This window comes from Rattus norvegicus, chromosome 10, assembly GCF_021556685.1.
Source record: "Rattus norvegicus strain SHRSP/BbbUtx chromosome 10, alternate assembly SHRSP_T2T, whole genome shotgun sequence".
In the NCBI taxonomy this organism is placed as follows: Eukaryota; Metazoa; Chordata; class Mammalia; order Rodentia; family Muridae; genus Rattus; species Rattus norvegicus.
In genome coordinates, this window is record NC_141543.1 from 33,505,343 (window position 1) to 33,518,705 (window position 13,363).

Below are 13,363 nucleotides of genomic sequence, written 5' to 3' on the forward strand. Positions count from 1 at the left end.
GGCTCAAATTCACTCGCGGGGTGCTGCCTACGAGCTCTCTGTGGCGGCAGCAACCAGGAAGATCTGCACCGCCCTTTCCGGGAGCTTCAGTGCACCAGGGTTCCAGATGGCGTTTGGTGTTTTCCTCTGGAATCAGTAATGTGTGCAGAGTGCAGTCTCTTCTGGTTTCCCAGGCGTGTCTGCCTCTCTGAAGGTTTAGCTCTCCCTCCCACAGGATTTGGGTGCAGAGAACTGTTTATGTGGTCTGTTCCTTCAGGTTCTGGCAGTGTCTCAGGGGCAGTGGTCCTCCTGCTCCTGGGCCCTCCCTCACGGGAACCCAGAGGCCTTATACAGTTTCCTCTTGGGCCAGGGATGTGGGCAGGGGTGGGCAGTGTTTGTGGTCTCTTCCGCTCTGCAGCCTCAGGAGTGCCCACCTGACCAGGCGTGAGGTCTCTCTCCCACGGGGTCTGGGAGCAGAGAGCTGCTGCGGGCCGGGATCCGCGTGTGTGGGATTCCCGGTAAACACAGGAAGTGCCTGGTCCTAGAGGAATTCTCAGCTATTTGGATTTTACAAGTTGTTTTTCCTTTGGTAAATTTCTATGTCCAGAATTCTACTTTGTTATCTGGAAAAGATACCTAACTAAATATAAAGTTCACAATTACTAACCCAGCTCTTTTACTCTGTTGCTATGATAAACACCAATATCAAAAGCAACTTAGAGGACGAAAGGTTCTATCTGACCTCTATTTCAAGTTCTAGTCCGTCATTGAGGGAAGTCAGGATAGAAACTCAAGAAGGAACTAATGTAGAAACCATGGAGGGATACTCCTTACTGGCTCACTTGTTCATGGGCTTATACTCAGCTAGCTTTTTGACATTGTTTAGACCTACATTGGGATGGTGCTGCCCACAGTGGTCTGGGCCCACCTTTGTTAACCATCAGTCAAGGCAATCTCTCGCAGACGTGATCACAGGCCAATGTGATTTGGATAATTCCTCAATTGAGGTTCTCTCTTGCCATGTGACTCGAGGTCACAACAAGTTAACATAAAAAAATTAACCAATTCCTCAGCAATTATGGCATGAGATATTTGTTTCTTCCCATATCTTCTGAGTCCCAAACTCCTCTTGCAATCTCCAAGGTAGGCTTGTTGACTATTCTTCTTTATCTGTTGTTTATGGGTCCATCAATACCTATCCATTATTCTAACAATTGACTTCCTTCATTACCCCATCTAGTTTGGTTAGAAGCAACTCAGCAAAAGGATCATACATGAATTGAAGCTATCATTAAACCCATAAATAATCCTGATTTTTTGTATGTCTGAAGTATGATATATTGGCCCCTCTCTTCAGATTTGATATAATCAGACAGTAATCAGCAGGAACTATGACTACTGCAGAATGACACTTCTGAAGCTTTGAGAGCAAATTCATCACCCGCACACACATAAAAGTCACTGCTAAAAGTCTTTTTTTTTCCTTAAGAGCTCTTGAAACCCAGCAACTGAATTCCATTCCAGGCCCCCAAATGAGAACAACAAGGTTATAATTGTCCCACACTTAACTACATGCTCCAAACATAATGGGCAAAGTCATTTTTGTACCATGCATAGAGAATGAAACCCCTTAGGAATTTCTATATGGCTAGCTCATTGATTGACAGAAAGGAGAAATGAATGCATGAGCCACATCTAACAGTGATGCTACTCTCTCCATGTGGAGCCGAGAGGAGAACACAGCCTTCACTGTTCTGGCCCAGGCCCCACACTCACAAGCTTGCCATTCTTCTCTCTTCACTCCTGGGTCTGGTGAGGCAGCTCCTTGTCGCCTTTTGTTGCATTGGCTGTGGTTATTTCTTTCCTGTGTCTCTTCTCTGAGTTACCAAATTGCTGTTAGCTTAAGGCCTTGCCTTGACATAATCAGAGAGATGAAAGATGCCATAGAAAAGAGAAAAACTTCAACCATGCTTTATGGCAGAGACTACACCACTCCCAAGGACTGTTTTCCATACCTTCTAATGGAGTCTGCTCGGTAGGGACAATCAGCTTTGCTGGGTAAGTAAAAGCTCTTTGCCTTCACAGATACAATGTCAGGATAATTGCCTCTTAGCATCATGGATTCTGAATTCTGAGTCAGGCCCATCATATGACTACATTTTTAACACCGTGTTAGAAATTTCATTTGGGTTGCTGGGCACACGATTCACATCCCTTCTCTGATAGAACATTGTATTATCTTTTTTTTTTCTGCAATTGATTTCATTATGATAAGCTGAAGGCAAATGTTACTTCCTTGTGTGACAGAGCTTGCAGCTTGGATGTGCCCGAGCATGTTTTATGATAAATAATATATCCTGCATTCAACCGGTGTAGCCTGCAGAAGCAAATGGAATTAGAGCCCTGTTCTCAAATAGAAAGAAAGGACAGCTTGGAGAAATAGAATGAGATCTCTGTATGGCTTCTCAATTTCCTCAAGATAAACTGGGAAGCTGGCACCCTGCAGAGTTTCCAAATAATAGCTGGGGGACTCTGGCTTTCCCCTAAGTTCAAAGGAAAAAGCTGTTGTTTTAAATTGTATATATGTGTTAGCTGTGTCCTGCAGGACAAGCTTTGTGCACACAGGTAGGTCTCTCAGATGATCGCTTTCAACCCAGATCTTCTTTGGTGTGCCATTAGCCTGGTGAGCACTGCATCTCTGAACCACCAGGTGAAAGGTTAATTTCTGAAAGCAAATTATTGAGGAGCTGAAAGCTTCATCTCCAGAAATGGACATATGAAGATGTAACTTTTTCTCTACACTGGCTGTATAATTCTGACCACGGGAGTCAAAGTGGAGCGTGACTTCCAGTCACGATCTGGCACCTGCTTCCTTCTTCTCCCCTGCCTCTCTGTTTCCAGATCTTGCAAATGCAGTCTGAGCACATGTGGAGTGTTATTCCATTAATACATTCGCTGTTACATTAAGCTATTAGTCAGGCAAACCACAGATGTTGTTTTCTTTCTACATGTTACTATAATTACCCTTAATAACACCGACTGAGTTCCTCATTTCATTGCCATCGATGGCTTTTTAAAACTGTGTCAGATATTTTATTTCCTCAGCTTGCAACCTAGTGATGCTAGATATCTACCTTGAAGGAGTCGGGATCTTTTAGACTTCCCAGTGTACTTCTTGTAGAATGTAGCAGCGAAGTACACATATGCATGGATTAATAGCCCCGTCACTGAATATTGAGCCCCACATGCTGAGTTTACATTCAAACTATATTCTCCTTATGCTAAGGGGAGCATTATCTTTTAAGGCACATGGCTTTAATAAATCTGTCTGAAAAAGGCCGCCACTCCAAAAGAATAGAGCTAGGAAGAAGACAAGGGGCTTGATGTCTGCTTTAAATGAGACGAAACTGAAATCTAGGGAAATGAGTTCTGGGTTACTTACACAAAATGCGAGAGCCAGAGGCCCTAAGTCCAGGGTTGTTGGATTTACTATGTAGCCATTCTCCATAGCACCTATCACATGATAAGAAATAACGGTTGTGACTCACATAAATTCATGCAGGTTGGACTTCCAAAGCTGGTTTTATCTACTCACTCTCTTAAAGGTAAAACTTAGCTAGACAGTCCTGCGTTAACCTCTATGTCTAACAATTCCTACTAATTTCTTCTTTCTCACATTTGCTTCTGAAGGGCTAAACCTTCTGGAGCTTCATTGTGCTCAGATTTTTGTTTGTTTCTCTACATCACTTTGTCTCATCGGGTCAATTCAATGAAACTGCCAGCTCCATGCCCCACTAACAAGCTCGATGGTAAACTTTTTACATATATATATATGCCAAGTATAGCTCAGGACAGTGGTTTTTCCAAATGTGGTTTCTGATCCAGATATTCTAGAATTCCTCATGAACCAGTTAGAAATGCAACCTCTTGGGCCCTTAACCCAGACACACCAAAATCAACGTAACTCAAGGTCTGTTTTAAACAAGGCTTTAGATGAGGCTTCTGGTCTCTTAAGTTCAGAACAGCATCATGTAGAAATCTACCCTGCCACTTTATGAACTGCTGTGGTCCTCAAAGTGAAGACAGACACCAGGACAGTGCTCAGAACACCCTGGATGAGACGATGGTGAGCAGGTGACAACTGAGTACCAGCTCAGATAGGACACATTATCTCTTCTTATCTTGACTCTGTTCTGAAATATCATTGGCTATGATTAGCTTCTATTGGCTCTATAACCATGCCATAACCATGACTGATCTCTTAACTACAAAGAGGGGTACAAATTCAGTGTCCTCTAAAATTTAATGAAATCTTGTTCAAGTTCTCATTATGGCACTCTTAGAGGGTAATTTTAAGATTCGTTTGTTATAAGTATTCACATTTTCATTTATAGAAAAAAGTAAGACAATTGAAATTCTGTACCAGGGATAAGAGGCTGAGACACTGAAGAAAGCTTCATTATGTTCATACAATTCCACGATTCTAACCTTTTGTTATCTGTTTAATCCATACCCCCCCGTGTGTCTCGTGTATGTGTGTGTGTGTGTGTGTGTGTGTGTGTGTGTGTGTGTGTGTGTGTGCACTTAAAGACCAGAGGTAAATCTCAGGAGCTTATCAGGAGTCATTTACCTTATTTTTGTTTTTGTTCCTTTTTTATTGTTTGGTTATTTCAAGAAGGATCTTTTGCTGGGACCTGGAATTCACAATTATGCTGCTCGCTGGCCAGATAGCCCCAGATCTATCTATCTCTGCCTCTTCAATGCTTGAATTACAAGCACTCGTCACCATGGCTGGTTTTGTACATGGGTTCTAGAGATCAAACCCAGGTCCTCCTGCTTGAGCAGTAAACACTTTATCAATGGAGTTATCTCCCCAACCCTGTGTTATCTCCTTACCCCAAGTTTTCTCATCTACAAAGTGACAACGACACTGCCATCATAGAAGAAAAAGGAGGACTGACATCGAACATGAATGTTATAGGCCTCAGAATTCATTATGTCCTTGCCACGTACACATTGCCTCAAACCTGATTTTAAAACAACTTATTCTTTGACAATTGCATACATGTGTACAATGTACTTTAATTAGTATTTTGTTTATATCCAGACTCCTCCCTCCCCCATATCCCTCTGTCCTCTTTTTTTTTATAACCCACCAAGTCCAATTGGTGCTGCTCATATGCACATGGGTGTGGCACTATCCAGCTAAGAACACGAGTATCTTACCAGGAGCCACATCCCTGAAGGAAACTGACTTCTTCCTCTCCACCAGCAGTCATCAACTTACGCTAAGCCAACTAAGATTGGGCCTGATATCAAGCCCGATTTCAAAGTTTATGATCTTTAGAGTATATTTTATTTGTTCATTTGTCAGATGATAATGAAGAAAGCAACGAGGTTCAAGGTCCTGCTGATTCTGAATATGTGTTGGTGCATGTGCATTGTACATAGGTATATACATATACAGACAATAAATTCTGCATTCCCTATGAGTATGACTTTGGTACCAGTAGCTCTATTCCCCTGACATCAAATTCAAGTGCTTGGGAATAACATTGAAAATAGATGGCTGTGTTGGAAAAATAAAAAATCAAGACATGAAGGGTGTGGAGACTGATGTACATTTCAGAGCTCAAAGGTAATTTCGCTGTATTTTATTATCATCTGTCAGACTTAAAGCATTACCGAGACTAGAAAATAGATTGTCACAGAGGTTTCTGAGGACAATGGTTTCCCTGAGTTGGTGTAAATATATTCAGAGAGACTTGTTCCCACTTAATAACCTGCATTTTTCCTTCGGAATCACTGATGCGTTCACTTACAGCACTTGAAAGGCAGTTTGTCCTCTGCTGTCAAGTGAACTTGATAGAATAACAGAAAAAAAAACTGAAAAATTCAATCAGATCTTGTTACTTCTCTAGGGACTTGCTTGACTACTTACTCTATTTAAGAAGGAAAAAATGGAACACCGTGTTTCTTTGGTCTTGTACAAAATACAAACCCAGTTGGACAGAATGAAATCTTGGCAGATGCCAAGTTCCCCTCTCCACATGTCATGGCGTGGTAGGATGGGATGTGTGGCACTCTGGAGGGCGAAGACTTGAGTAAGGGACTGCACCAACATGGTCATGCTATGATGTCAGAGACTGCACTCATCAGCTTATTTATTGCTTATGACATGATTACTAATCTAGACACCTAAAACATTAATAAGAAAACAATAATGAAAAATATTCCCCTAATCAGAATATAAAGTTGTATGTTGACTTTCATGTAATGGTCTATGAAAAAGGCCCAGCCTTCTGTCAAAACTACTCTACTTGAATCAGTAGACATTTAATTGAAAATCTTTGTGTAAGGCAAGGGTTAAAATTCTTTGCCCATGTGCTCCAGTCTCCTTATCTACAATCTAAGAAAGCAATGTCATGGCTTCACCACTTGTTCTGAGAATTAAGATGATCTTGTTGGAAATCACCAGAATAGATAATGTTCACTGAGTTCTCCTGCCAGTGCTAGTCCATGCCTAGAGAGGGTCATTTACATTTATCATTTAACTCTGTGGCATGACCATGGTGATGGACCAGTTTATCCATCAGGATGTGGAAGAAAGAGGTGGAGCCAAAATTAGAACCCAGAGAATCTGGCCTTCAGTACCTTATCTTTAGGACCTAAATCATTGTTCTGTGTCTTGGGTTACATGAGAACCCATGCCAGGGAGCTCACAGCAGCCTATACTCTGATTCCCACGACTGCTACTGTCTTCTGACTTCCATGAAAACACACACACACACACACACACACACACACACTCACACAATTTTAAGCTAAAATCTTTTTATAATTTTGTGTGAGACTTTACATAGTTTTTACTATTCAATGATTTTATTTATTTACATTCTAAATGTTGCTCCCCTTCCCGGTCCCCCTCCCAGAGTTTGTCACCCTCTTTCCCCCTCCCCTTTACCTCTGAGAGGGTGTTCACCCTTCCCTCCCATCTTTACAACCCCCACCCTCCCACCCTGTGGCTCCCACCCCTACCACCCACCCCCCACCCCCCACCCTACCACCTACCCACCTATCACTCTCACCTATCAACCCATCCCCACTTCAACCCCCAGCCCCAGTACTCCCCTTCCCTCAGGCATCAATTCTCTACATGATTATGTGTGTCCTCTCCCACTGAAGCCAGGTAAGGCAGTCCTCTGCTACTTATGTGCCAGAGGCCTCAGACCACTCCATGTATACTCTTTTAAAAATGCATATGTATGCATGCATATATATAAAATCTAGTCAGAAACATGGCTGTCAAATATTTTTTTTCATTCTGTGAGATGTCTCTACATGCTGGATTTTTTGTTTTGTTTTGTTTTGTTTTGTATTCTGTGTTGTACAAAAGTTTCTTTTAATTTCATAAAATCCCACTGGTCAGTGCTTGGCCATTATTTCTTGCTTGGAAGTATTTTCCTGAAAGCCTTTGTCTATACTTATACCTTAAAGGTCAATACCTTTGTTTGTCTCTAGCAGTTTCAAAGTTTCATGTCTTACACTAATGTCTTTTGATCCATTCTGAATACATTTTTGTGCGAGGTCAGAGGTGTCAATCTAGTTTCATTCTACTATGCATTGATAATTGATTTTCCCAATACTATTTCCTTGAAGAGGCTATATATGAAGAAGCTAATGTATGATTTGTTGGTTTGTTTGTCTCACATTTGTCAGAAATCAGCATAGGTTTATTTCTGAATATCAATTCCATTAATCTGCATGTCTGTTTTGTGCTAGTAGCATGCTTGTTTTTTTTACTAAAGTTCTGTAGTTTAATTTTAAATTGAGTATGTGTGTGTGTGTGTGTGTACATGTGCATACACATGTGAAAGTACCTCATGAACAGCTATATACATATGTGCAAAGGCCAGAAAACAATCTCTCATGTCATTCCAGAAGACTCTGTCTTTCTTTTGCTGGTAGAATAAGGTCTGGAACTAGAAAACTATGCTCAGCTGACTGGTCAGCAGGTCCCATAATCTGTCAGCATGTGCTGCCCCAGTGCTAAAATTACATGGCTATATGCTACTATGTCGTCATGGCCAGCTGTTTTACATGGCTTCTGAAGATCAAACCCAGGTCCACATGTTGGTACTTGATCTAAAGAACTATCTTCTTAGCCCCATCTTTCACAGACTTTGAATACATGGTCATATAATCTACAAATAAAGGGACCATCTGGGTTTTGCCTTTCTTATGTGTATCCCTTTTGTTTCCTTTGTTCAATTGCTCTAGCTAACAGCCCTTGCACTCTGTTCAAGAATGAAGAAGAAAAAGACAACCTCATTAGCATCCCTAGTTTTGGAGCAAATGTTTTCAATATTTCTTCATTTTTTATATTGCTTATATATTTGTCATATGTAGCATTTATTATGTTGAGGTATGTTTCTTTCCTTCCTACTCACATCGGGGATATTATCACGAAAGATTAAAAAGGTGTCAGAGATACTTTTTGAACTCCACTGTGATAACTGTAATTTCTGTCCCTACATCTATTTATGTACTAAGCTACATTGAGTGATTTCACATGTAGACTTGTTCTTTCACTCTTAGAATGTAATGAAATTGATCATGTTGTATGATCTCTTTAGTGTGTCATTCAACTCAGTTTTGAATTGTCCAGTCATCTAGACAGATGTCTAGTCATCAGGGAAAGTGAAGTAGCATTTGCCTTCGTGGTTATATTATTATACAGCCTGGAAAGCAAGGTAATTCTTGCTTCATTAACTGAATTTTATAGCATTCCTTCCCTTTCTCCTTTAAGAAGTTTGAAGAGATTTATCATATTCGTGTGTGTGTGTGTGTGTGTGTGTGTGTGTATTAAGAACTGGTAGAATTCAATAAAGACTCTATCTACCCTGAAGCTTTTCTGGCTGACACTATTAATGTTTCAGTTGCACTGCTCCTTATACACCTGTTTAGTTTGTTTGTATTGTGTTGATTTAACTTCAGTAGGTCACAGGTGTCTTGAAATCTATCTAATTTTCTAGATTTCCAGTTTAGTAGAATGTAAGCTTTTAATATTACATAATGATCTTCTGAATTTCATTAGTATCAACTATAATGTCCCCCTTTCACCTCTTAGTTTTATAAATTTGTCGTCTTTTATCTTAGTTAGTTTGAACAAAGACTTCTCAATCTTACTTACCTTTTCCAAGAGCAAATTATGTTTTATTTCTTCTTTTTAGTATTTCTTTTAGTCTCTTCTTTTAGCACTTTTTTTTTCGTAGCTGGGGACCGAACCCAGGGCCTTGCGCTTGCTAGGCAAGTGCTCTACCACTGAGCTAAATCCCCAACCCTTTTAGTCTCTTCTTAATTTATCTCTGCCCGTCCTTTATTTTCCCTCTGCCTATTAATTTAGATTTGCCTGTGTAAAATGAAAGTTTATAGCTATGAGTGTTTACCTAAAGGGAAAAACTCAGAGAATGCAAAAAAATAATTTAATGATATCTATCAAGGACCTAGAAAAATAAAAACAAGTCAAACTCAAATTATTTTCAGCTTCTGTAGATTTCATCTGCTGATACTGACTGGCTCATGGGCTATACACTGCGTAATGTTGGAATCTGCGTATGTAGATAGTAAAAAGAAAAATCATTGTTTTGTATAGTTTGTGTTCTCTTCCCTTTATAAATGTTCTATCTTTGGGGTTGGGTATGAATAATCATAAATAATGAGAATCTGTCAAAGAAGAATCTATATATGAGATGAGAGCTGTGTTACTGAAGCATTTGAATAAGGTGGGGAAAGAAATATACATGAATCAGAATCTATTTTAGTTCACCCATAAATCTTTTGTAAGATTTATTTTATTTTTAATTACATGCCCCCTCACTCTGTACAAGTTGGTGTGTGTGAGGAGAGGGCGGAGAGGGGCGAGGGAGAGGGGAAAGGGAAGAGAGAGGGGGGCGGAGTGGGAGATGGAGGGGGAGAGGGAAGGGAAGACAGAAGGGGAGGGGGAGGGGTTATGTAGCTAGGAGTAGTGCATGTGCCCATGGAGACCAGAGGATGATGTCAGAGACTCCTGAAGCTTGAGTTACAGGCATCTGAGAGCCACTTAGTTTGCGTACTAGGAACTGAACTCTGATCCTTTTCAAGGGCAATAACCACTTTTAACCACTAGATCATTTTTCTAGACCACTCCTGCCTTTTTTTTTATTTAAGCAAGAATTAGATACTTTCCATATATCATGTTTGAATAAATATGGAATTAGCAACAAATAAGATATGTCCATCTCCTTCCAAATTTCCCAATCTAGTCAGAGATGTAGGAACATAAAGTCATAATTACAGACTAGTGAATATTGTGTTGAAGGAAAAGGACAGTAGTCGTCCCTTATCTGTCATTTCACCTTTCTATGATCATACTTATGTCACTCAAATTTAACCCAAGGAAATTATATAGAAAATTCTAGAAATAATAAATTTTAAATAAGCCTTATAAAGTAGAATGTTGTGATTTTGTTGAATTATACTATATAATGAGTATATAGGGAAAGTGGAACACATAGTATTCGCTACTATACTTTCTTATAGGGTCTTATACTTCCTTGGGTATATAGAAACACTACATTTAGTTTGTCTTCAATTTGAAAGACAGTTCAACATCTGATGTGAAATTCATTAGATTTGTTGTTCAGAATGATTGGCTTTATATAATATTTTATTTATCTCACATACACACTGAGAACTAATTTCAAGCATATAGTTTGATGGTTTCTATACGAGTAAACATGTCCATATAACTGCTATCTGATGCTGGTAGTCTTATGTTTTCTTCCTTCGCTGGGTCTCAGAGAGTTGACACACTTCTCCATCAAAACTTATGCACAAGTATACACAGAGATGTGTCACAGTGCCCTGAAACACTCTGTTCCATTGTTCCTATCCTATGCCACCAGCCAAAGTATTTCTGTGTCTCATTCTTCCTCTCTCTATATAAACTTAAGTAAATGTGTATATATTTTCTCCTTACCCCTTCTGTCTTTTCCACGACATAATGTGTAACAACTTTGAAAAAGCTTCTTTTTTCATTTAATAATAACTTCTCAAAGATAGCTCAATCTATGTAATGAACCATTTACCCTGTTTACTCACAGCTAGGCAATGATCGGATCAATGAACGCATGTCCTATCATTTATTCAGCCAGTCTCCTATGCTTACATCTTCCAGCAGTTTCTACAGATGCCCTTGGAATGAATAGAATGGTGACATGTCCTCCTATTAAGGTTGTGTCTTCAGCATAAATTCCTAGAACTGGGATTGCTGGGTTGAGGGAAACATTTTATTGTAGTCATTGTTATCTGACCAATTATATGGCTCAGAAAAAAGGAGCTTGCCCCCAAGCCTGATGGCTTAATTCAAGCCTCAGAACTTATAGTAGATGGATAGAATCAAGCACTGAAATTGTTATCTGACTTCCACATGTTTGTATTTCTCCTAGTAGTGCCTATAGGAGCCTATTTCCCCACAGCCCATTGAGCAAACTATATTGTCAAGCTTTGAAGTTTTGTCAATCTGAAGAATGAGAAATAACATCTCAATGAGTTGTAGCTAGTGTTTGTCTCACTGTAAGTGAAGCTGTTTGCCCTTTCATATAAATCAAGCCCCATGTCTTTATGATTTTATGTTTTATATTTATTCCCTCTGCCCATTTGTCAACAGAATTATAATTTATTTCTACACTCCTACTTGTGTTAATTTTTTTATATGTTAAGGACATTCAACTTTTTCTGTGGTGTGTCAGGAATACTTTCCATTTGCAATTGGTCTTTTGATTTGTCTCAAGGTGATTTGCCACATATAGTGAATTTATTACTGTTTTCATATCTAAACTTTTAGTTATAATTACTTCACAGGTTCAAATTAGAAAAATTTTGCCAATATTTCCTCCTGATGCTGGCAAAGATTTTTTTATGCACATTTTTGAATGTTGATTTAGTTTCTCTTGTACATAAAATAAGTTGAATCTATTTTAATTAGCGAAATAATATTCCTTAAGGCTTGTTATCCAACAGACTGGTACCATTTATTAAAAACACATTCTTTTTTTAAAAAAAGTTTCTTTGGCATCATGAAAGTGCTTGTTTCATTCAATTCTAGACCTTGAAAGTCTCAGTCAAATACTGTGAGGTTCTCAGAGCAGACTTGGAATGGTACGTGACCAGGAAAGTGAAGGTGGTTGGTTTTGCATGACAGATGAAGATTTGTTTACCTGTTGAGATTCTTCTCATTCCCACTTTATAATTTAAGAACTATTTCCACACCTCATTCTGATGATCTATTTAGGCCTGATTACTTACATTCACTGGATTACTCTAACAAGAACAAGGATAAGGATAAATTCTACACCCAGGAATAACATATCCAATATAAGAAAATTCCAATCATGATATGATGTCATTGTTTTTAACAACTGAGTAATCCCCCATTGTGCAAATGTACCTCATTTTCTTATCTATTCATTGGTTGAGGGACATCTGGGTTGTTTCCAGTCTCTGGCTATTATGAGTAAAAACGCTATAAACATAGCTGAGGATTTGATAGGATGAAGTGTCCTTTGGCTATATGCCCAAGGAGTGGCATGACCCAGGAGGGCAGGCCCAAGACAATGACATGTCTCAACGTAGATAGAGTTCCAATTTTCTGAGAAACCATTTTGCCTATTTCTGGGACCTTTTTCCCTCTACTGGATTGCCTTGTCCAGTTTTGATGTGATGGTATGTACCTGGTCTTATTGTAGCTTGTTATGTCATGGTTTGTTGATGTCCTTGTGAGGCCTGCTCTGTTCTAAGAAAAGATGTGGAAATCTGGGGATTGGAAGGCAGGAAAGATTCAGGGGAAAGGGGAGGTAGGGGAGATCTGGAATAGAGAGGAGGAAAATGGCAAGGGCTGGAGGGATGAGGGGGTGGGGAAACTTTGGTCAAGGTATAATATATGAAAGGATAATTCTTAAAAATTATTTTAAAAAATATATAAAGAATATCTTGTACCAACTGTACCATGCGATTTTACAAACTGATGCTGCAAGAAGCAGAAAATGCATTATGAATTAATAAAATATTCTTTAGAAACCTGAGGCTTTAAAGAGCATACCAGATTCTTTTAGAAAGACAACCAAAGTTGTCTTTAAGTCTTGACATAATCCTATAAATCTAACATGAGGTTGAGTGAGAGAACTCAGTTTCTAAATGTTCCCACAATCTCAGTGTGCATCACCAAATCCTGATGTGGAAGAATGTGGCTCTGATAACTTTGAGCACATGTTTGAGACATTAAACACCTTTATGAACAGGAGTAGTTAATCCATTCTAGTAAACTAATAGTAAATATAGGAAT

The 13,363-nt window shown here is 39.2% G+C and overlaps 1 protein-coding gene and 1 long non-coding RNA gene across 8 annotated transcripts in view; one reads left to right on the plus strand and one right to left on the minus strand.

The window, feature by feature from the left end:
* The window catches only part of Atp10b (ATPase phospholipid transporting 10B), a 330,892-nt gene that overhangs the window by 78,777 nt on the left and 238,752 nt on the right, over positions 1-13,363 (plus strand). Inside the window, 1 exon segment of one of the 7 annotated variants that reach the window (NM_001428743.1) lies at positions 1,779-2,037. The exons of the other annotated variants lie outside the window; for them this stretch is intronic. The gene's annotated coding sequence lies outside the window, so the exon portion shown is untranslated. 7 annotated transcript variants of the gene reach the window in all.
* LOC134480671 (uncharacterized) overlaps positions 1-13,363 on the minus strand; it is a 135,497-nt gene that overhangs the window by 16,785 nt on the left and 105,349 nt on the right. The gene's annotated exons all lie outside the window — the stretch shown is intronic.